A 25,647-nucleotide genomic window follows, 5' to 3' on the forward strand; every position below is an offset into this window, starting at 1 on the left:
AAGCAGTGGAGTCGTGAGGCATTTCATTCAGCACGTTTTGAAATAAGTGTAAATATCTGTCCCAATGCTGATGCTTTCTGTGACAATAAAGTCTGCAAAGCTTATTGATTTCTTTCATAATCCGTTCAGACGGGTTGCAATGTGGTGAGTACAATGAAATAAAAACAGGTTTGATTTTATGGTTGCGAAGCATGCGTGATCAAACAGCAGATCTGAATTGCGGTCCGTTATCTGAAATGACTTTACTAACGTGTCCAAATTCACGTAAGAAATTTTTAACAAAGGCGTTGGATACAGACCGTCCAGTGGCTTTACGTAACGGAGTGAAAGAAACAAATTTTGAAGTAAGTTCAACAGCGACTAGAACGTACGAAAATCCATTGGATGTTCTGACAAGCGGTCCCAAGAGATCAACAGCAGCAAATTCTTTTAATTTAGCAGGAATAATAGGAAACAACGGAGCACGATGTGAGACAGTAGATGGTTTCGCCTTTTGACAAAGTTTACAAATAGACAAGACTCTTCGAATTCGCTTTTCCATATTGTTAAAATAACAAGTCGTTCGAAGAATATGATAACATTTTCGTGGGCCAAAATGTGCGTAGCTGAAATGAATGTACCAAATGAGCTTATTAACAAAATCGTCTGGAATGCAAAGTACCCATAGCTTGTCATCAACAGTGCAGCGTTTGAAGAGTATGTTGTTTCTAACCAGGTAATAATGCCGAATCTGTGTGTGTGTCTTTTCATGCCATTTGCTCTTGATGTCTTTCCAAATCGGATCTTTATCTTGTTCATGAGCAATGTCCTTTAAAGATGTGGTGATGAAGTTTTCAAAGGCGACTTTCTGAATGTAAAGAATACTGAAATTTTTCTCGAGGTTGCCTTCTGTGGTACTTTTCTCAAGCCCAGCCGGTGCGCGTGACAGTGCGTCCGCAACAATGTTCTCCTTGCCGGGAATGTAGACTATTGTGAAGCGGAATTCTTGCAGAAACAATGCCCAACGTTTTAACCTGTCATGATTTAATTTTAAAGACATAAGAAATTGTAATGCACGATGATCACTGTATACTTTTACGTGCTTACCAGAAAGAAAGAAACGGAATTTGTTAAATGCCCAAACGATAGCTAAAGCTTCTAATTCAGTAACGGAATAATTTTTTTCAGATTTTGTTAGCACTCGGCTAGCAAAAGCAATGGTTTTCTGAACGGTAGTGTCATTTCCTATGGCTTCTTGAAATAAATGGGCACCAAGACCGACTTTAGAAGAATCCGTACTAAGGCAGAAATCTTGTGACAGATCAGGATGAGCTAGTATTGGCGCGTGAAGTAACGCTTCTTTCAAAGAATTGAATTCCAACTGTGCTTGTTCGTCCCAGTTCCAAATAGTATTTTTTCCAGTGAGAGAACAAAGTTTTGGTGTAACTAGAATTTGCATATTCAGAAAACGACGGTAAAAATTTACGAGACCTAGAAAACTGCGGACTTGTCTTTTTGTGGATGGAACTGGAATGGCTCTGATTGCTTCTAACTTTTCAGGATCCGGCTGAATGCCTTCAGAAGAAATAATATGTCCCAAAAACCTCACCTTTGACCTACCGAATTCAGACTTTTCCAAGTTAACTGTAATTCCAGATTCTGCAAAAATACGTAACAGACTGTTGAGGATGCGATTATGTTGTTCCCATGAAGCTTCCGCTATTAGAATATCGTCCACATATAAGGTGATGTGACGTTTTAAGAACTCAGGTAATATGGAATTTAGCCCGCGAATAAATGCTGCTGAAGAAATGTTCAAACCAAAGGGAAGTTTCCGAAACTGATAACAAACGCCGAAACAAAGGAAAGCTGTGTATTTTCTGCATTCTGGATGAAGTTCGATCTGATAAAAGCTGGATCTGAGATCAATGGAAGACAACACTTTTACACCATTAAAATTTTGAAGAAGTTCTTCCATCGTCTGCGGCCTGTCTGTTTCAGGAATAATGATAGTATTGATTTGTCTCGAATCTAAGACAAGTCTGATCGATCCATTTTTCTTTTCAACAACATGTAATGGATTGTTGTATGAGCTTACTGCAGGCTCAATAATGCCCTCGTCAAGCATAGATTGTATTTCTGTTCTAACACGGTCCCTATAATGTGCTGGAATTACATATGGTCTAACACAAAATTTAGTATGCTCACGAACACGAAATTGGTATTGAAATCCCTTGATTGTTCCTGTTTTATGAGTAAAAACTGTGGAATGTGCTTGTAAAATCTCAAAAAGGTCCTGCCTATCAGTGTCATTACAATTCTCAATTGTTTGAATTTTATTCTGAATTAACTTATTAATGTCAAATGCGCCGTCGATATCATCCCTGTCAGTACTTGCAGAGTGATTGTTAGTGTCTAGTTCCGTAGAAAAGTCCGAACTGTTGTCTAACAGAAGGTAAAGCCGATTAATTTCCTCGTCATGGTTTGAGAGCCAGTCTTCAAATTTCAAAGCTATTGACTTACCTTCTTTCTCTAAACTTATTTCAGCATCGTGAAAGCTTAAGATTGCTTTGTATTCATTCAAAAAGTCTACTCCCAATATAATTTCCGTCGACAATAATGGAACAATAAGAAAGTTTATAGAGAAGCTGTGGCTTTGACAAAAGAATTCTAACTTGGTTTGCTGGCGTACATCTACACTTTTTCCAAAGATTGCACCTTGTAATTTAATCTTACGTAACGGAAGTGTAGGGCAATCGTTCGATTTGTTACATTTGCTAAAGGCTGTTTCACTAATTACTGAGATGGGACTGCCAGAGTCAAGTACTGCCGTAAATTTTACGTCATTTACTGTAATGTGAATCACAGGATATGCAATATTGTTATGTTTTATGTCGTGTTCCTGGAGTAAGATGTCCCTAATGTCTTCCATTTTTACGTAATTACTAGCTACGGCAGCTGCGTCGTTAGTGTCATAAGAACGTTTTGTGGCTGCCATCGGTGTGAGTCATTGCCTATTGTCTCTTTGTTGGCGCGCGTCGTTATTGGGATTTGGAGACCTAACTTCTACAAATTCACCGTGACGAGAGGGCCCTGCTCTGTTTGAATCCCGCCAGTTCTGATGCAGTTCAGGTCTATCGTTACGATCATATCGTCTGTCGTCATGTCGGTAGATGCCATAGTTTCTTTCTTGTCGGTCACGTGGTGGAGAATTTCTCCCTGAATCGAAACTGCGCGCTGGACCGTTGCGTCTAAAGTTATTCTGTCTCCCCTGATAATATTTATTTTGGTTCCCATATTGTCTGTTTCTCTGATTGTCTCTGTGATAGTCATTACCACGGAGAGGTGATCTTTCCCTGTAGTTATTACTACTCTGCCAACGGTTGTCATACGGGTGTTGTCTATTTTGGTCACGATTTGTGTTGTGAGAATAGCCTTGTCGTGTCCAGTTATTACTTCTTTCATCGCGGATTTGCGACGGATGTGACCTGTAATTGTTGTGTTCCTGGTTTCGCGTTCCGCGATTGTCAGTGTCAATTTCTAATTCTTGTAACAGTCCCTGAAAAGCTTCAATGTCGTCTTTGCAACGTCCTGCTAAAATAATATGTCGTAAATGTTTAGGCAGTTTGATTAAGCAAATGCGGATGAGTTCTGAGGGGCTGTATGGGTTTGACAGGTATTGATTCTTGTGCAACATGTCTTCAAAATATTTCACAAGACTGGAAAATTCAGATTGTTCGAAGTGTTTCATCATTATGATGTTATGTTTTACACGGTCTTGTGTAGCTTGAGAGCAATATGCTGAGAGGAAGGCATGGTAAAATTCACCCTCACTGTGGCAATCGTGAATGACCGATCGCATTCTTACAGCTTGTTCATTCTCTAAGTAGCCACACATAAATTCTAATCTGTGTTCTAACGACCAGTTGGGAGGAAAACAATGAGAGAATTGATGGAGCCATGCTTGTGGATGAATGTCGTTGCCAGAATTCTTAAATGTTTTGAATTTACGTGTAGTAATGAACAGCTTATAGTCAAAATCATCATGTCGGCGAGTCGCATATCGGTCATTGTTAGGTCGTGTCGGCCGTTCCATCTCAAAATTCGGTGCACATTGCCAATTTCTTTCATAACTTCCGAAATGCCCTGTGTTATTATTTTGTGTCTGTTCCGTATTTGTATGTCCCTCTTCCCGTATTGGGGCGCGAGTGTCCTCAGAAATACGTAATTCTTGTACTACTTGTGCCAACTGATCTTGCACTTCCCGGATTTCTCTTTTGTACTGTGTATTGATTTGATTTTGATTTTGTTTGAATTTTCTAATTTGTTCATACTCTTCAGTGTCCATGAAAGCTACAGGTGTTGTGTCATTCAGATCATCATCTACCTTTGTAGATAAGTTAGTGAACTGATCTGAAAGTTCGGCTACTTTATCCGATAGTGAAATCATTTCCTCTCTATGTTTTTCTGAACCAAGTTTCAGAGTGTCCATTTGGGTTGCAATCGTGTCTACTGTGACCTTTAAGTTTTCCTGAGTTTTTGCAAGTTGCATAACCGTATCGGTAGATGCAACTGAGTCAAATTTTGCTTGCAAGGTCTCATGATTTTCATGAACAATAGTTTGCAGTTCTTTTATAGCTGCTTCGTGATTCTGTAGTGCATTTTCATGACGCGAAAAAATAGGTTGGAAATGCTCACAAATTTGTGTTTTTACGTCATTACAGACTTTTTGACATTTCGATTCAATGTGATGTAACTCAGCAGTTAAATCCTCACGTGTTCGTTCAAGAGTTTGCTCCAATGAGTCTAACTTTTTAAGATTTTGTTCCATTGTGTCTAACTTTTTGAGATTTTGTTCCACTGTGTCTAACTTTTTAAGATTTTGTCCCATTTGTCTCTGATTTTGTTCCATTTGTTGCATTAATTGCAATAATAATGTATTAGTGTCTGGAATCTGTTTCTCTACGCTTTTCGGCAGTGCATTTGCACCGGCAACATTCACATTTTGACAAGCAGAAAATGCGTCTTGACTTATTTGAGAAAACGGTGATAACCCAAAACCTGAATCTACAGTATTTGCGAAATTGTGTCCTGTCATTTCGGATTCCTGAGACGAGCTGTTGCCGACCGATCGATCGATAATGCTTCCCTCTTCACTAATTGTTTCACTGTCCGTGCCATTGTTTGCCGCCCGCTCCATTTCCCTATGCACGATTACCAAATTACTACTTTGAACATCAGTTAATTCATTACTCTGCGGCGCTAACACACTGCCTTCGTCTTCACTGTCATTTCTCAGTTTACTTTGGAGCCTAGTATTACGTTTTTCACACGCCATTATTGTCACAGTATTTCACACGACAACACAGAAAAACACAATTTGAAGAGCAAAATAAAATAACGTAGCAATGGAAATAATGTCTAGTTAATTGCAGCTGCGAAATACTTGGTGCAAATCTACATGCATGCTACAACTGTTTTACTCTACAACAATGAAAAACTACAACTACAAAGGAGATTCTCTCTACAATTACGCGCTAGCAATAAACAAAAGCTACACTAAATACACAAACTACAAGAAAAAATCAGAAGATTCCAGTGAGGTATCCTCGGCTAAGGGTCGACATATGAAACATCCCCTTTGAACAATTTATATAGGACTGTGCTTAACCTGACACACAATACTTTGTTAGCGCAACACAATCTGACTTTCAAAATTCCCTACAAAAGAATGGCCCTGACTAACATTAAACTATACCTTTCACAAATCACTTACCTCACAAAAATCTTCGCTGCTCAAGCTACTGCAATACAACAAGCGCCACTACTGCCAGCTAAATAAAAGATTCAAACTACTAAAGGCACTAACTACTGATAGGGATAGTTAGCAAATGAAAGATATTAATAGAGACCAAACAATGTATTTACCTTAATATCATCACAAGTCATAATATATATATCAGTTCATGGCAAATTGCAAACCTCCGCCATCTCTCTCCCCACATCCACCACTGCTGGCGGCTCACCTCCAACTGCGCAACGCTACGCGCTGTTCACAGCCAGCTGCCTAACACTACAATGGCGAGTATTACAACAATGCAAAGCAGACACAGACTGCCCACAGCACAGCCAGTGATTGTCATACAGAGGTGGCGTTACCAATAAAAAACCTAAACAGCCTACTTACATAGAGAAAACATAAACAGCCTACTTACATAGAGAAAACATAAACAGCCTACTTACACTGTTATAGCAATACAAATGTCTGATATTCGTTATGGAAAATTGTAACACTTCCCAATGTCACACTGAGAGATGGGAGATGACTATTCGTGTAGAAAACAGGGGATGAATTAACCAACGATGGACTGACATAAAGATTCGAGGATTGACGAAGAACATATGTTTATGCTACTAATAATAGATGTATAATATAATTTCGCCATGAGTACATGCAGAATAGAACAAAGACAACCAAGCATGCACAACACACTAAAACCTTCTGCAATCTTTCTCTCTGCCAACCGCCATTCCATGCTCAGGAGACACGTTGAAGTACAATGACGACTTCAATGAACCATGTTGAAGATATATGAGAAAGGACTGTCTGTGACAGACTAGTATCAGATTAATCTTGAAAAAGAAAATTTTTACGAACACACAGAGTGTGCTGTTGTTTAAAAATATTTAATTTTTGAAGAGTTTTGTGTGAGAGACAGATTTTTGTTAACAATACTTTTAAGATTTTTTAATCTTGACATATCAATAATATTTTCTTCTATTTCATATTTTACAACACATCTAAGTTAAGAAATGTGTTTGTTAAAATATAGGTTATGTAGACTTAATATTCATAAGGTAATTAGTAGGATTAGGAATGTTTGTAAGAGTCAAGGAATAATTTAATTCATCTGTAAAGTTATAATGCATAAGTTTAAGATTTTTGGGAGAATATAAATATGTTGGTGAATGGGATTGTGCCTGGAACGTTATGAGAAGGGTGCTGTTAAGTATGACATAAATTAAGAAATTATTGTAAGAGATGAAACTTTCTTGAATTATTATTGACTAAGGTTGAGAATCAGACATAAGTATTGAAAAAAGGGAAGGATAATTTTAAGTGAAGGTTCCCTCAACTTCAATACAAGTCCATCACCATTTAACATAAGACATGATGCAAAAAGAAAAAAGTCTCAAAGTTAAAAATTATGAGTGGTAAAAATTTGTAGGTAAAATCTAACTTGTTTAAATTTAAAATTAAAATATAGACAACTATGAAATAGAAAGAAAAGGCTTCATATTATTTAAATAATTGTATTAAATCAGAAAATTAGTAAAAACATGTTAAATTTTGGAAAAACATTACTTCAGTGCTCAAATCAGTAGTATACAGAAAATCTATTACAGTGGAAAAAATAATGAAAAAGAGACTTAAAGAACAACTATTTGATAATGCCATATTAAGATAGAGAGATGGTCAATACTAATATATAACAATTGCTACAGTCAGCAGTTGAATACAGTTTTGCACTGACTTCAATCAATTTCTCAACTGTTGATTGACACAGTGCAAAATTGATCATTGAAGGAGGAGGATATATAAGGTGGCAGACTGAATGAATGTCAGTTTTGCACCTTACATGAGAATTTTATATGTCGTAACAAGTAGAGTATTTCCCTGACGTACATAGGGGATAATGAGCAGATTTGCCTATTAAAATGTACAGTATGTAATGCAAAGGAATGACAATCGATTCGATGGTATTAACCCACCGAACCCAAATCCTGCATGTCAGTGAGCAAAAGGTGAAAAAACCTCCTGGAGGAAACATTTTAGTTTGGGGGCAGACGCGAGTTGTGCCATCACGGCCGAGTACAACAAAGCGCTTTTAAAAAAGGATTGGTGACCTGTGGTGAAGAGGACAAAGAATGCGCTGAGTGATACATCGAGGAGAGGAGGTAGCGGGCCAGTGCTGTTTGCTAAGGAGAAATTCTTCAGAAAACTGCCCGAGGGAATTTCAAGATGGGGGCAACCAGACCAGCGATGCAGCTGATCACGTGAAATGCCCATGGTGCACATGTGATGTACGCGTGTAACTTCTAGGCATCAGGAGTAGGCACAAAATGTCCGATTGGCTGGAATAAACTCGGAAGGAGTAGAAAGAGACGAAATAACTATGCAGTTTGAAAGTAGGCCCCTGGCGATTCGCAGAGGTAATTTCCTCAAGATGAAAGGAACGCTCCCATTGGTTTGAAAAAGCCGTGACGTCAAACACAAAAGGACACAGGTGGGGGAAAGTTTGCTACAAAAGACACTAGCTCAAACACTCTGAACCAGTGTCAAGTGTAGAACAGGGCGCATCATGCTCTGTATGGCGACAAAAGAGAAATTTTGTGTGAAGACTGCGTTCACTTCGGCTGACATTCAGCTAGAAATTAGCTGAAGAGTCGTTGAGTTCCGATAGCGGAGAAACGAAGCAGCCACGTAGTTAATTTTTCTTGCGAGAACTGAGAGGGCATTGTAGTATACACGCTGCTCCATCTGTGCATGTGTATATCGCCGTATTTCCAGACTACGGATGAGTGCATGTTTTCTCGCCTAACGAGAAACATAGATCAGTTTCTGCTGATAAGATCAGTAAAGATTTTGAGTAGCTTTTTTACAGGATTTTCAGAGGGCGAAAGGCAGCCCTCCAGTCGTCAGTTCATCGCAGCTAAGGTAAATGCTGCTAGCAGAGGTGTAAACTCGTTGGTTCACTGGCTTGTCTTCACTGTGAACTCGAGCAGCCTTGAGTAATCTTTTGCTCATCTTGTCACAAAAGCTAACCATCCTCTCTAGACTTGTCATCCTAAATAGTACCGAAGTTAGAACCAGAATCGGATGATTTGTCGCAATACCGGCCAACTTCAGCTTGTAGAGAACATTCTATTTAAATCTGATATTGTTATGTTCAGTGTAATTTCGGATAAACAGGACGTAATGCGTTATCTTGACAACTGTCCTAACATTGTCATGTCACCACATGTGTAAATTCGTGTACTTCTTTGACAAAAATTCTGAAATTAAACAAATTGTGTACAGCTAAACACAGATGTGCTCTGTCATAGAATGAGGGTCCATTTCTAACCATAATCATTTATTCTATAGACGCTAATGCACTCACAGGGTGTTTTTGCTGATGTCTGACAAACGTGAAAAGGAGTGGAGTGTCAAAAGTTCTTATTGCGCTTGAGGTCACACATGCAGCATGCCAAGTACAATCGAAATGTCTCGAAACGCCAGATACTACCCTAGCTCCTGGGTCACAGCTGCAGAGTAGCTGATATGGAGCAAATGCTTGGGTCAGCAGGTGTCAACAAGCACGATGTTGGCATTTGTCCCTGACTGGTGCTTACACCGTTGTAGTAATAAGTTACTGTGTAATAATTGCTTATTCTGTATGTGATTTCAGAGTCACTAGTCACACTTTTAAATTCTGATAGCTTTCAGACAAAGACAAACTTAGAAATTCTGTACACACACTTGTACTTGTGTGCATTGTCGTACTTCGTTAGTAGTGACTGAAATAGAGTTGTAGACACACAGTATTTGCATAACTGTCGGGGGGACTGTGATACACATAGGCTGCAAGTAGTTCTCATACAGATGATGCTGTCTCAGACTGATTCAGTCGGCAACGTCTAATACCTCGTCCTCATTGACAATCAGAGCCGATGTCAAGTTAAAAGTCTTCATCATTTAGAATAATTGGCAGTAAAATAATTTCTCTATCCCTGTTGTTCTACATCTACTACATCTACAGCCATACTCCGCAAGCCACCTGACGGTGTGTGGCGGAGGGTACCTTGAGTACCTCTATCGGTTCTCCCTTCTATTCCAGTCTCGTATTGTTCGTGGAAAGAAGGATTGTCGGTATGCCTCTGTGTGGGCTCTAATCTCTCTGATTTTATCCTCATGGTCTCTTCGCGAGATATACGTAGGAGGGAGCAATATACTGCTTGACTCTTCGGTGAAGGTATGTTCTCGAAACTTCAACAAAAGCCCGTACCGAGCTATTGAGCGTCTCTCCTGCAGAGTCTTCACTGGAGTTTATCTATCATCTCCGTAACGCTTTCACGATTACTAAATGATCCTGTAACGAAGTGCGCTGCTCTCCGCTGGATCTTCTCTATCTCTTCTATCAACCCTATCTGGTACGGATCCCACACCGGTGAGCAGTATTCAAGCAGAGAGCGAACAAGTGTACTGTAACCTACTTCCTTTATTTTCGGATTGCATTTCCTTAGGATTCTTCTAATGAATCTCAGTCTGGCATCTGCTTTTCCGACGATCAACATTATATGATCATTCCATTTTAAATCACTCCTAATGCCTACTCCCAGATAATTTATGGTATTAACTGCTTCCAGTTGCTGACCTGCTATTTTGTAGCAAAATGATAAAGGATCTATCTTTCTGTGTATTCGCAGCACATTACATTTGTCTACATTGAGATTCAATTGCCATTCCCTGCACCATGCATCAATTCGATGCAGATCCTCCTGCATTTCAGTACAATTTTCCATTGTTACAACCTCTCGATACACCACAGCATCATCCGCAAAAAGCCTCAGTGAACTTCCGATGTCATCCACCAGGTCGTTTATGTATATTGTGAATAGCAACGGTCCTATGACACTCCCCTGCGGCACACCTGAAATCACTCTTACTTCGGAAGACTTCTCTCCATTGAGAATGACACGCTGCGTCCTGTTATCTAGGAACTCCACAATCCAATCACACAATTGGTCTGATAGTCCATATGCTCTTACTTTGTTCATTAAACGACTGTGGGGAACTGTATCGAATGCCTTGCGGAAGTCAAGAAACACGGCATCTACCTGGGAACCAGTGTCTATGGCCCTCTGTGTCTCGTGGACGAATAGCGCGAGCTGGGTTTCACATGACCGTCTTTTTCGAAACCCATGCTGATTCCTACAGAATAGATTTCTAGTCTCCAGAAAAGTCATTATACTCGAACACAATATGTGTTCCAAAATTCTACAACTGATCGACGTTAGAGATATAGGTCTATAGCTCTGCACATCTGTTCGACGTCCCTTCTTGAAAACGGGGATGACCTGTGCCCTTCTCCAATCCTTTGGAACGCTACGCTCTTCTAGAGACCTACGGTACACCGCTGCAAGAAGGGGGGCAAGTTCCTTCACGTACTCTGTGTAAAAGCGAACTGGTATCCCATCAGGTCCAGAGGCTTTTCCTCTTTTGAGCGATTTTAATCTATCCCTCTGTCGTCTATTTCGATATCTACCATTTTGTCATCTGTGCGACAATCTAGAGAAGGATCTACTGTGCAGTCTTCCTCTGTGAAACAACTTTGGAAAAAGACATATAGTATTTCGGCCTTTAGTCTGTCATCCTCTGTTTCAGTACCATTTTGGTCACAGAGTGTCTGGACATTTTGTTTTGATCCACCTACCGCTTTGACATAAGACCAAAATTTCTTAGGATTTTCTGCCAAGTCAGTACATAGAACTTTACTTTCGAATTCATTGAACGCCTCTCGCATAGCCCTCCTCACACTACATTTCGCTTCGCGTAATTTTTGTTTGTCTGCAAGGCTTTGGCTATGTTTATGTTTGCTGTGAAGTTCCCTTTGCTTCCGCAGCAGTTTTCTAACTCGGTTGTTGTACCACGGTGGCTCTTTTCCATCTGTTACGATCTTGCTTGGCACATACTCATCTAACGCATAATGTACGACGGTTTAGAACTTTGTCCACTGATCCTCAACACTATCTGTACTTGAGACAAAACTTTTGTGTTGAGCCAACAGGTACTCTGAAATCTGCTTTTTGTCACTTTTTCTAAACAGAAAAATCTTCCTACCCTTTTTAATATTTCTATTTACGGCTGAAATCATCGATACCGTAACCCCCTTTATGGTCGCTGATTCCCTGTTCTGCGTTTACTTTTTCAAATAGTTCGGGTCTGTTTGTCACCAGAAGGTCTAATATGTTATCGCCACGAGTCGGTTTTCTGTTTAACTGCTCAAGGTAGTTTTCAGATAAAGCACTTAAAAAAATTTCATTGGATTCTTTGTCCCTGCCACCCGTTATGAACGTTTGAGTCTCCCAGTCTACATCCGGCAAATTAAAATCTCCACCCAGAACTATAACATGGTGGGGAAATCTACTCGAAATATTTTCCAAATTATCCTTCAGGTGCTCAGCCACAACAGCTGCTGAGCCAGGGGGCCTATAGATACATCCAATTACCATGTCTGAGCCTGATTTAACCGTGACCTTCACCCAAATCATTTCACATTTCGGATCTCCGTCAATTTCCTTCGATATTGTTGCACTTCTTATCGCTATAAACACGCCTCCCCCTTCACTGTCCAGCCTGTCTCTGCGGTATACATTCCAATCTGAGTTTCGGATTTCATTACTGTTTACGTCTGGTTTCAGCCAACTTTCTGTCCCTGGTACTATATGGGCGTTGTGACCGTTTATTAATGAGAGCAGTTCTGGGACCTTTCTATAGACGCTCCTGCAGTTTACTATTAGCACATTAATATTGTTATGCCCTGTTGCATTTTGGCTACTCCTATCTTGCCGCGTCTCAGGAGGCGTTTTGTAGGGCCTAGGGAGGGGATTCTCTAACCTAAAAAACCCCCATGTGCACTCCACACGTACTCCGCTACCCTTGTAGCCGCTTCCGGCGTGTAGTGCACGCCTGACCTATTCAGGGGGACCCTATATCTCTCCACCCGATAGCGGAGGTCGAGAAATTTGCATCTCAGATCTCCGCAGAATCGTCTGAGCCTCTGGTTTAAGCCTTCCACTCGGCTCCAAACCAGAGGACCGCGATCGGTTCTGGGAACGATACTACAAATAGTTAGCTCAGATTCCACCCCGCGAGCGAGGCTTTACGCCTTCACCAATTCCGCCAACCGCCTGTACGAACTGAGGAAACTTCGCATGGCGGATGTTTTACGTTATATTGACGAGCTTGTCTGTTCAGTTGTTATGTTTGCTTGATTGTATGTCCAGTGGAGCGGTTGCTATGGGTTTATAACAATAAACCAACCATCCTGGAGTGAAAGGTAACAGTGTGTTGGCAACTATTGGAGGCAGTTTCAAAAGCAGTGAATCCGCTATGCCAGGTGATAACGGATGTATATGGATTAATACAGAGACAGATATTGGGTTTCAATTGCATGAGTGTTTCTTAATGTAGTTTCTGTTTTCAAGAAAACTGTAAAGTGCGAAAGTGAAAGTGCGTATTATAAATTCCATGGGTGTTAGTCTGACAAGGCACAGGTGCCATTCACAATGAGGACCCAAAATAATATGGTACAGCTACAAAGCACTGATGGTGTATTATTTCCAAACGAACTTGAACGTTAATCATGAAAAGTGAATCTGTCAGGCTGTGAGTCCTTAAAGATATGGTAGAACTGAGTTTAAGTGTAGTGCAAATGCATGGACAGTAGCGTAAGAACCTACCTTCAAAAACCAGTAGGGATATTAATCGAGATTTTTCAAATTGTATAAGGCCTACAAAAGTGTCAGGTGCGTCATTAATTATTTCGAAGTACGGCCGCATCGTGGCAATGCCACTAATTTTTGTTGTAAGTGATTCGTATGGCGACCTCTACATTTACAGAAAGACATTAAATTTTATCAAATTTAAATTAACAGTTGAGAGCATGTCTTTAACAAAGGGTCTAGTGAAGCAGGGGATACAACCCGTCGGCTTTGTCCAATGACGTCAGAATTGGTCAGAGAGCGTTTATTACACAGATGAAAGAGCTGACAAGACTGTTCAGAAACAAAGGAATACGAGAGACGAAAAATACAGTTGACATATATCAAGGCAAGTAGTATTTTCACGTTAAGCATATCGCGTGTTTGTATCATATTATTTCTGTGGAAAATGAAGGGGTCTCTCAAGGCGAACCATGTCCCTCGTCAAATGGACCGCCACAACCGATCTTAGCTGCAGCGCCATACGGATAAGTCGTGAATACGGCGACGAGATACACTTGTGAGGCGCATATGTTCGCCGCACTCACGACATCGAACATACTCGGCAAAGAGACCACACATTTGTAAAAAACAAATCGTGGTCCACATGTCTACGCCCATAGCCTCTCTCAAATCACCCAGGTTCATCGGAACAGATAAATCCATACCTACAAACGAAAATGAGATACTAAAAATTGTCCTAAAATATGAAACTAATGTTCCAAATTACCTCAATATCACTAAGAATGAAATTAAGTACCGAATGAATTGCAAACAACCAATTATTTAAATAAATGCGCACGAAGAATATTTTGAGCAATATGTAGCGATCTCTTTTAAATTCACATTCAGTTATTTTAATGTACAATGATAGCGCTTATCCGGAACACAGAACTGTTTTATTATCTATGGCTGAAAGTGAAGACATTATTATCTATGAGTAATGTATGAAGTCATTGGTCAAGGCCGACGGGTTGTATCCCCTACTTCACTAGATCCTTAGCAAATGGTACAAATGAGTGTACCAAATAAATGACGTATTCGACGCTGCTATGAATAGACAGATATTAAACACAGAGGATAAAAACGTTAAACAGTACAACTAAAGCTTGCAGTTCGCCGTTCTGGATATGTTTCTCCATTCCTGAAGACAGTTCTGTGCACAGAAGATACAGGGTGTTTCAAAAATGACCGGTATATTTGAAACGGCAATAAAAACTAAACGAGCAGTGATAGAAATACACCGTTTGTTGCAATATGCTTGGGACAACAGTACATTTTCAGGCAGACAAACTTTCGAAATTACAGTAGTTACAATTTTCAACAACAGATGGCGCTGCGGTCTGGGAAACTCTATAGTACGATATTTTCCACATATCCACCATGCGTAGCAATAATATGGCGTAGTCTCTGAATGAAATTACCCGAAACCTTTGACAACGTGTCTGGCGGAATGCCTTCACATGCAGATGAGATGTACTGCTTCAGCTGTTCAATTGTTTCTGGATTCTGGCGGTACACCTGGTCTTTCAAGTGTCCCCACAGAAAGAAGTCACAGGGGTTCATGTCTGGCGAATAGGGAGGCCAATCCACGCCGCCTCCTGTGTGTTTCGGATAGCCCAAAGCAATCACACGATCATCGAAATATTCATTCAGGAAATTAAAGACGTCGGCCGTGCGATGTGGCCGGGCACCATCTTGCATAAACCACGAGGTGTTCGCAGTGTCGTCTAAGGCAGTTTGTACCGCCACAAATTCACGAATAATGTCCAGATAGCGTGATGCAGTAATCGTTTCGGATCTGAAAAATGGGCCAATGATTCCTTTGGAAGAAATGGCGGCCCAGACCAGTACTTTTTGAGGATGCAGGGACGATGGGACTGCAACATTGGGCTTTTCGGTTCCCCATATGCGCCAGTTCTGTTTATTGACGAAGCCGTCCAGGTAAAAATAAGCTTCGTCAGTAAACCAAATGCTGGCCACATGCATATCGCCGTCATCAATCCTGTGCACTATATCATTAGCGAATGTCTCTCGTGCAGCAATGGTAGCGGCGCTGAGGGGTTTCCGCGTTTGAATTTTGTACGGATAGAGGTGTAAACTCTGGCGCATGAGACGATACGTGGACGTTGGCGTCATTTGGATCGCAGCTGCAACACGGCGAACGGAAACCCGAGGCCGCTGTTGGATCACCTGCTGCACTAGCTGTGCGTAGCCCACTGTGGTTGCCGTACGCGGTCGCCCTACCTTTCCAGCACGTTCATCCGTCACGTTCCCAGTCCGTTGAAATTTTTCAAACAGATCCTTTATTGTATCGCTTTTCGGTCCTTTGGTTACATTAAACCTCCGTTGAAAACTTCGTCTTGTTGCAACAACACTGTGTTCTAGGCAGTGGAATTCCAACACCAGAAAAATCCTCTGTTCTAAGGAATAAAACATGTTGTCTACAGCACACTTGCACGTTGTGAACAGCACACGCTTACAGCAGAAAGACGACGTACAGAATGGCGCACCCACAGACTGCGTTGTATTCTATATCTTTCACATCACTTGCAGCGCCATCTGTTGTTGAAAGTTGTAACTACTGTAATTTCGAAAGTTTGTCCGCCTGAAAATGTACTGTTGTCCCAAGCATATTGCACCAAACGGTGTATTTCTATCGCTGCTCGTTTAGTTTTTATTGCCGTTTCAAATATACCGGTCATTTTTGAAACACCCTGCACATACACTCGCTTACAAAGTCGACCTGTGCGCCTAGGACAGCCCTTCGTGGTTGGTTACTGAGCATACTGCGATATTTCATATCTGCAAAAAACAACTTAACTGGGACACCAGTCCCAAATACGTTGTTCGTCGGAAAACAATGCAGCTGATTGCACACGTGTTAATCTGAAACTGGGGGAACAAGCGCGCGATAGTAGTAAACGTCTAATTATTAGACCAGAAAAGGCGTTCCTAAGCCACGAAGACATTTGAGTCGGTTAGATTCAAAAGCCAGTAAACGCATTTTTGTCGATTTTGAGTTGAGCACACTACCGTATAGATTTTTCCAGCACCGACACAACGGAATAGGTGCCAGGGTGCAAAACCCGCTATAAACCATTGAAATTGGCTGTAGAAAACCGTGTTCGGTTGCAGAAGTCGCTAACTGCAAGTTTTCTTTGGGTACAAAGATCACTAAACGTCTATCGTTTGCGAAACCTGCCAAGTTCGATAGGCAAGGCAATCGACGTGCCATGTCCAGATGCAAGGAATGCCAACTGACATCAGACTTACCAATATCTAAACATTCAAAGCTACCTTCCAGTTTCTTACGATTCGAAAGGATGTTTTTCTTATTCAGAGTTAGGTTGGCTGCGGTGTAGCGAACGCGTACACAACAATGAAGCTCTCGCTGCCGATGCGTTGTGGAAATATATACCGGGAAGCACACAGTTCAGATGATCGGTGGAGTGTTTGTTGAGGTATTTGCGTATCTACATCTACATCTACATCCATACTCCGCAAGCTACCTGACGGTGTGTGGTGGAGGGTACCTTGAGTACCTCTATCGGTTCTTCCTTCTATTTCAGTCTCGTATTGTTCGTGGAAAGAAACATTGACGGTATGCCTCTGTGTGGGCTCTAATCTCTCTGATTTTATCCTCATGGTCTCTTCGCGAGATATACGTAGGAGGGAGCAATATACTGCTTGACTCTTCGGTGAAGGTATGTTCTCGAAACTTTGGAAAAAGCCCGTACCGAGCTACTGAGCGTCTCTCCTGCAGAGTCTTCCACTGGAGTTTATCTGTCATCTCCGTAACGCTTTCGCGATTACTAAATGATCCTGTAATGAAGCGCGCTGCTCTCCGTTGGATCTTCTCTATCTCTTCTATCAACCCTATCTGGTACGGATCCCACACTACTGACCAGTATTGAAGCAGTGGGCGAACAAGTGTACTGTAACCTACTTCCTTTGTTTTCGGATTGCATTTCCTTACGATTCTTCCAATGAATCTCAGTCTGGCATCTGCTTTACCGACGATCAACTTTATATGATCATTCCATTTTAAATCACTCCTAATGCGCACTCCCAGATAATTTATGGAATGAACTGCTTCCAGTTGCTGACCTGCTATATTGTAGCTAAATGACATGGGATCTTTCTTTCTATGTATTCGCAGCACATTACAATTGTCTACCTTGAGATTCAATTGCCATTCCCTGCACCATGCTTCAATTCGCTACAGATCCTCCTGCATTTCAGTACAATTTTCCATTGTTACAACCTCTCGATATACCACAGCATCATCCACAAAAAGCCTCAGTAACTTCCGATGTCATCCACAAGGTCATTTATGTATATTGTGAATATCAACGGTCCTACCATACACCTGAAATCACTCTTACTTCGGAAGACTTCTCTCCATTGATAATGACATGCTGCGTCCTGTTATCTAGGAACTCCACAATCCAATCACACAATTGGTCTGATAGTCCATATGCTCTTACTTTGTTCATTAAACGACTGTGGGGAACTGTATCGAACGCCTTGCGGAACTCAAGAAACATGGCATCTACCTGGGAACCAGTGTCTATGGCCCTCTGAGCCTCGTGGACGAATAGCGCGAGCTGGGTTTCACACGATCGTCTTTTTCGAAACCCATGCTGATTCCTACAGAGTAGATTTCTAGTCTCCAGAAAAGTCATTATACTCGAACATAATACGTGTTCCAAAATTCTACAACTGATAGACGTTAGAGATATAGGTCTACAGTTCTGCACATCTGTTCGACGTCCATTCTTGAAAAAGGGGATGACCTGCGCCCTTTTCCAACCCTTTGGAACGCTACGTTCTTCTAGAGACCTACGGTACACCGCTGCAAGAAGGGGGGCAAGTTCTTTCGCGTAATCTCTGTAAAATCGAACTGGTATCCCAACAGGTCCAGTGGCCTTTGCTCTTTTGAGCGATTTTAATTGTTTCTCTATCCCTCTGTCGTCTATTTCGATATCTACCATTTTGTCATCTGTGCGACAATCTAGAGAAGGAACTACAGTGGAGTCTTCCTCTGTGAAACAGCTTTGGAAAAAGGCATTTAGTATTTCGGCCTTTAGTCTGTCATCCTCTGTTTCAGTACCATTTTGTTCAGAGAGTGTCTGGACATTTTGTTTTGATCCATCTACCGCTTTGACATAAGACCAAAATTTCTTAGGATTTTCTGCCAAGTCAGTACATAGAACTTTACTTTCGAATTCATTGAACGCCTCTCGCATACTCCTCACACTACATTTCGCTTAGCGTAATTTTTGTTTGTCTGCAAGGCTTTGGCTATGTTTATGTTTGCTGTGAAGTTCCCTTTGCTTCCGCAGCAGTTTTCTGACTCGGTTGTTGTACCACGGTGGCTCTTTTCCATCTCTTACGATCTTGCTTGGCACATACTCATCTAAGACATATTGTACGATGGTTCTGAACTTTGCCCACTGATCCTCAACACTATCTGTAATTGAGACCAAACTTTTGTGTTGATCCATCAGGTACTCTGAAATCTGCTTTTTGTCACTTTTGCTAAACAGAAAAATCTTCCTACCTTTTTTAATATTTCTATTTACGGCTGCAATCAACGATGCAGTAACCGCTTTATGACCGCTGATTCCCTGTTCTGCGTTAACTGTTTCAAATAGTTCGGGTCTGTTTGTCACCTGAAGGTCTAACATGTTATCGCCACGAGTCGGTTCTCTGTTTAACTGCTCAAGGTAGTTTTCAGATAAAGCACTTAAAAAAATTTCACTGCATTCTTTGTCCCTTGGTATGGATAGTACGTGTGACTGCTGAGTACGGACGCAGGAGGAGCTGGCCACCGTTCGCGAACAGCTGAGCGTGTTGATGGCCGCGGTCAGCCGTCTCCAGGCTGCTGCCTCGGAGTGTAGCGGCAGTGGGGAGTCTGGTGCGTCGCATGGTACACCCCAGGTGTTACATGTTTCACCCACTAACCCTGCTGTCGAGACATCTTCGCGGGTACCGGGCGCGGTTGGGCCACCCTCTCCCCAAGGGGAGTGGCGGGTTCAGCGGCGTTCGCGGCTCAAGAGGCGGAGGGTCAATGTGGAGGCTGGCCGTGTGGCATCGCCCGCTCTGCCTGTGAGTGGACATGTGGCCGCTCTTTCAGCAAGGTCCGAGCAGGCACACGGGGGGAGGGGTTTATTAGTGACTGGGAACTCGAACGTTAGGCGGTTGATGGAGCCCCTTAGGGAAATAGCGGAAAGGTCGGGGAAGAAGGCCAGTGTTCACTCTGTCTGCTTGCCGGGGGGTCTCATCCGAGATGTGGAAGAGGCCCTGCCGGCGGCGATAGAGAGCACTGGGTGCACCCGACTGCAAATTGTTGCTCGTGTCGGCACCAATGACTCCTGCCGTCTGGGTTCAGAGATCATCCTCAGTTCATACAGGCGGTTGGCGGAGTTGGTGAAGGCGGGAAAGCCTCGCTCGCGGGGTAGAATCTGAGCTAACTATTTGTAGTATCGTTCCCAGAACCGATCGCGGTCCTCTGGTTTGGAGCCGAGTGGAAGTGTTTTGAAGAAAATAAGTGATGTTGTGGATGGTTTACATGCAGAAGATGGTACAAACGATGTGAGAGTAATTGAAACAGTAGGAATTCTGCAAGAAGTTGTATCCATCGTCGTAGTTGCAAATGAGAAGAACGAGACGTAGGGAGACAGTCCCTCCCGGAAAAGAGGCACCCTGATCAGTGCAAAAGAAATGTTTCCAAAACAGAAAGGTAAAAACATGAAAAGTATTATTAAAGCAACGTTATGCAATGAATACTGTGTTGACACTAATTGTTATGACATACTTGGCCTTCCAAGTTACTGGTAACTGGCATTTCCAGATTCAAAAACCCAAAAAAATTGTATTCACGAAAAGCAAAAACAAGAAATTTTGTCTAGTCCACGGAGAGCCCTTCTACAACTTTGAAGCTGGAGACGGGAAGATCATTCTGAAGAGTGGAAAAAATTTCGGCAAAGGAAACGGCGCAACACCAATCACAGCTGCTGTAAAAACTTTCAGAAGCCAAACTCAGAGACGTCAAAAAAACTTTTGGAGCTCCACTTTGCTGAAGACTGGGCGACCAACGACAAACTCAAATTCTACACTGAGGTGTTGGACGAACAAGAAGGCACTTCTAGAGCCGCTCCTGCCGCTGCCAAACATCTGAAGATGCCGGAAGCGATTGTGAGTCGATGGGCATTTTGAGGTCGATCTCACTTAAAAGCAATTTTCAGCTGATTTCATTTTCTAGAATTTCTTGTCGCTGTCTTAATTCAGATGCAACTTCCGGCCAATTTTATTACTTTCTAAAATTTTGTCACTGTTTAATCAGATGCAATTTGGAGCTAATTTTATTTTCTGCAATATCTTGTGGTGCCAAAAACGTGATGGCGAATTTTTTTGAGAAAAAAACCTAATGTTAACCCTTAATATCTTTTCTATTTTAGATGTTAAGTAAGTCAGTTTATCCTGGTAAAATAATGTCACCTTCCTATTTTTATATGCCAATTTTGTAGAATTTTCAGACTTCTCTTTGAAATAAAACTTATTCTGTTTATGTTCGCAATAATTAAACTCCATCTCTTTATCATTCTTAACGTATCACCGTATAGCGAGTTTTGGAACCGAACGTTTATTTTCTAATTGGATCGATACGTTTACAGAACCCGCTGGCTGCATAACTCGTATGCAAAAACTGCTAAGTCAATATTTCATTTAAGATTTTTATATACTAAACAAAATCGCAGATTTCAACCATTAATACCGTGTAATTAATTGCTTTTTTACTTATTTTTTAGAAAAGAAATTAAGTCTTTAACTATAATGGTCTGGATGCAACGAGTTTTACGCGATTATCTCAGTTTCGCTTATCATGCAGTTAGCGGCTTTTGCATCTGGTCTACTCACGTATTTTCTCACTAACGTTCCTTTCATTTTAGAAACAGTTGGTGGCGGCCAGCGTAAGGAACTGACAGTATTTGTCAGCGCACCCTACCTCTTCGCGTACAATATCAGCACAGGATTGTTAGTGTCCAGAACATGGGTATGATGTCATTCAGCATACCACATTACAGAAACAACATAAAAGCTGAATTGCATCCCTAGTAAAACGGCTACCATGATTCCAGACAGTCTTCAGTGAAAGCTTATCATATATATATATATATATATATATATATATATATATATATATATATATATATATATATATACACATAGGGTGGTCCATTGATTATGACCGGGGCAAATGTTGTTGATGTGGCCTTTAGTCCTGAGACTGGTTTGATGCAGCTCTCCATGCTACTCAATCCTGTGCAAGCTGCTTCATCTCCCAGTACCTACTGCAACCTACATCCTTCTGAATCTGCATAGTGTATTCATCTCTTGGTCTCCCTCTACAATTTTTACCCACCACACTGCCCTCCAGTACTAAATCGGTGATACCTTGATGCATCAGAACATGTCCTACCAACCGATCCCTTCTTATGGTCAAGTTGTGCCACACACTCCTCCCCAATTCTATTCAATACCTCCTCATTAGTTACGTGATCTACCCATCTAATCTTCAGCATTCTTCTGTAGCACCTCTCTTCGAAAGCTTCTATTCTCTTCTTATCTAAACTATTTATCGTCCATGTTTAACTTCCATACATGGCTACACTCCATACAAACACTTTCACAAACGACTTCCTGACACTGAAATCTATACTCGACATCAACAAATTCCTCTTCTTCAGAAACGCTTTCCTTGCCATTGCCACTCTACATTTTATATCCTCTCTACTTCGACCATCATCAGTTATTTTGCCACCCCAAATAGCAAACCTCCTTTACTACTTTAAGTGTCTCATTTCCTAATCTATTTCCCTCAACATCACCTGACTTAATTCGACTACATTCCATTATCCTCGTTTTGCTTTTGTTCATGTTCATCTTATACCCTCCTTTCAAGACACTGTCCATTCCATTCAACTGCTCTTCCAAGTCCTTTGCTGTCTCTGGCACAATTACAATGTCATCGGCGAAACTCAAAGTTTTTATTTCTTCTCCATGGATTTTAATACCTACCCCGAATTTTTCTTTTGTTTCCTTTATTGCTTGCTCAATATACAGATTGAATAACATCGGGGAGAGGCTACAACCCTGTCTCACTCCGTTCCCAACCACTGCTTCCCTTTCATACCCCTCGACTCTTATAACTGCCATCTGCTTTCTTTTCCAATTTGTAAATATCATTTCGCCCCCTGTATTTTACCAATGCCACCTTTAGAATTTGAAAGAGAGTATTCCAATCAACATTGTCAAAAGCTTGCCCTAAGTCTACAAATGCTAGAAATGTAGGTTTGCCTTTCCTTAATCTTTCCTCTAAGATAAGTCGTAGGGTCAGTATTGCCTCACGTGTTCCAACATTTCTACGGAATCCACACTGATCTTCCCTGAGGTCAGCTTCTATCGGTTTTTCCATTCGTCTGTGAATAATTCGCGTCAGTATTTTGCAGCTCTGACTTATTAAACTGATAGTTCGGTAATTTTCACATCTGTCAACACCTGCTTTCTTTAGGATTGGAATTATTATATTCATCTTGAAGTCTGAGGGTATTTCGCCTGTCTCATACATCTTGCTCACCAGATGGTAGAGTTTTGTCAGGACTGGCTCTCCCAAGGCTGTCAGTAGTTCTAATGGAATGTTGTCTCCTCCAGGGGCCTTGTTTCGACTCAGGTCTTTCAGTGCTCTGTCAAACTCTTCACGCAGTATCGTATGTCCCATTTCATCTTCATCTACATCCTCTTCCATTTCCATAATATTCTCCTCAAGTACATCACCCTTGTATAGACCCTCTATATACTTCTTCCACCTTTCTGCTTTCCCTTCGTTGCTTAGAACTGGGTTTCCATCTGAGATATTGAAATTCATGCAAGTGGTTCTCTTTTCTCCAAAGGTCTCTCTAATTTTCCTGTAGGCAGTATCTATCTTACCCCTCGTGAGATAAGCCTCTACGTCCTTACATTTGTCCTCTAGCCATCACTGCGTAGCCATTTTGCTCTTCCTGTCGATCTCATTTTTGAGATGTTTGTATTCCTTTTTGCCTGGTTCACTTACTGCATTTTTGTATATTCTCCTTTCATCAATTAAATTCAGTATCTCTTCTGTTACCCAAGGATTTCTACTAGCCCTCGTCTTTTTACCTACTTGACCCTCTGCTGCCTTCACTATTTCATCCCTCAAAGCTACCCATTCTTCTTCTAATGTATTTCTTTCCCCCATTCCTGTCAATTGCTCCCTTATGCTCTCCCTGAATCTCTGTACAACCTCTCGTTCTTTCAGTTTATCCAGGTCCCATCTCCTTAAATTCCCACATTTTTGCAGTTTCTTTAGTTTTAATCTACAGTTCATAACCAATAGATTGTGACCAGAGTCCACATCTGCCCCTGGAAATGTCTTACAATTTAAAAGCTGGTTCCTGAATCTCTGTCTATCAATTATATAATCTATTCGAAACCTTCTAGTATCTCCAAGTTTCTTCCATGTATACAACCTTCTTACATGATTCTTGAACCAAGTATTAGCTATGATTGAGTTATGCTCTGTGCAAAATTCTACCAGGTGGCTTCCTGTTGCATTTCTTAGCCCCAATCCATATTAACCTACTACGTTTCTGTCTCTTCCTTTTCCTATTGTCGAAGTCCAGTCACCCATGAATATTAAATTTTCGTCTCCCTTCACTACCTGAATAATTTCTTTTATCTCATCACACATTTCCATAATTTCTTCATCATCTGCAGAGCTAGTTGACATATAAACTTTTACTACTGTAGTAGGCGTGGGCTTCATGTCTATCTTGGTCACAATAATGCGTTCACTATGCTGCTTGTAGTAGCTAACCCGCACTCCTGTTTTTTTATTCATTATTAAACCTACTCCTGCAATACCCCTATGTGATTTTGTATTTATAACCCTGTATTCACCTGACCAAAAGCCTTGTTCCTCCTGCCACCGAACTTCACTAATTCCCACTATATCTAACTTTAACCTATCCATTTCCCTTTTTAAATTTTCTAACCTACCTGCCTGATTAAGGGATCTGACATTCCACACTCCGATCCGTAGAACGCCAGTTTTCTTTCTCCTTATAACGATGTCCTCTTGAGTAGTTCCCGCCCGGAGATCTGAATGGGGCACTATTTTACCTCCGGAATATTTTACCCAAGATTTTTTTTTCTTTAATGTATTTCAATTCCCCATCGGGGCAGGCTGGCAGCAGCACATGCGCTGCTCTTCAGCCAAAAGACATAGAACAAACAATAGAAGATATTTAAAAAGAACAAAGGAGAGAATATGGTGAACATAGATATAAAAAAGGGGGAACATCATGGAAGGCAATAGACAAAAAACGGGGTTAACGTAAAATGGAGATATAAAAAAACTGTTAAAACTGTTTAAAAGTAGCACACACAAAAAGCCACACACTGCGACAATTAAAAGAACACAAGGCACAGTATGACTGGAGCACGATAGGTATCGACGGATGGTGTAGCACATAACAAACACTGACGGCGAACCTCAAGGCAGTACACAATTAAAATCACACCTCGTGATGTACAGGAGAAACAGCACTGAACACAACACTGATGTAGCACACTGATGATAAAATAGAGGATCTGCCAGGCGCTAGGAGATGAGGGAGACTGGAAGAAGGGAGGGAGAGGAAGAGATGGGGGAGATGAGCGGGGGGCGCACTGAAGAGGGCCAGGTAGGGAGGGATGTGGGAAGGAAAGAGGCAAGTATGTGGTGCAGGGTCTCAGGGGAGGGGGGGAGGGAAGGAGGAAAATCCGCTCTGGGAGAAGGAGGGAAGAAGAAAAAGTGGGCTCTGGGGAGGGGGGGGGATCAAGGCCAGATTATAGTTGGAAGGAAGGGTAGATGTCACGGCAAAGCTCGTCATCCGGGAGGGGGAGGCGTTGGAAATTGCCCTGATGAAGGAGATGGAGGGTGTGGAGGTGGAGAGAGGGAGGGATACAGCGATAGAGGCGCGGCAACAGGCGGGGCAACAGGCGGGGGGTGGAGAGGAAGGAGAAAACCAGAGGGTGGGGGGGGGGGGATCAAGCCTCCAGACAATGTAAAGG

This window comes from Schistocerca piceifrons, chromosome 3 (genome assembly GCF_021461385.2).
Source record: "Schistocerca piceifrons isolate TAMUIC-IGC-003096 chromosome 3, iqSchPice1.1, whole genome shotgun sequence".
Classification (NCBI taxonomy): Eukaryota; Metazoa; Arthropoda; class Insecta; order Orthoptera; family Acrididae; genus Schistocerca; species Schistocerca piceifrons.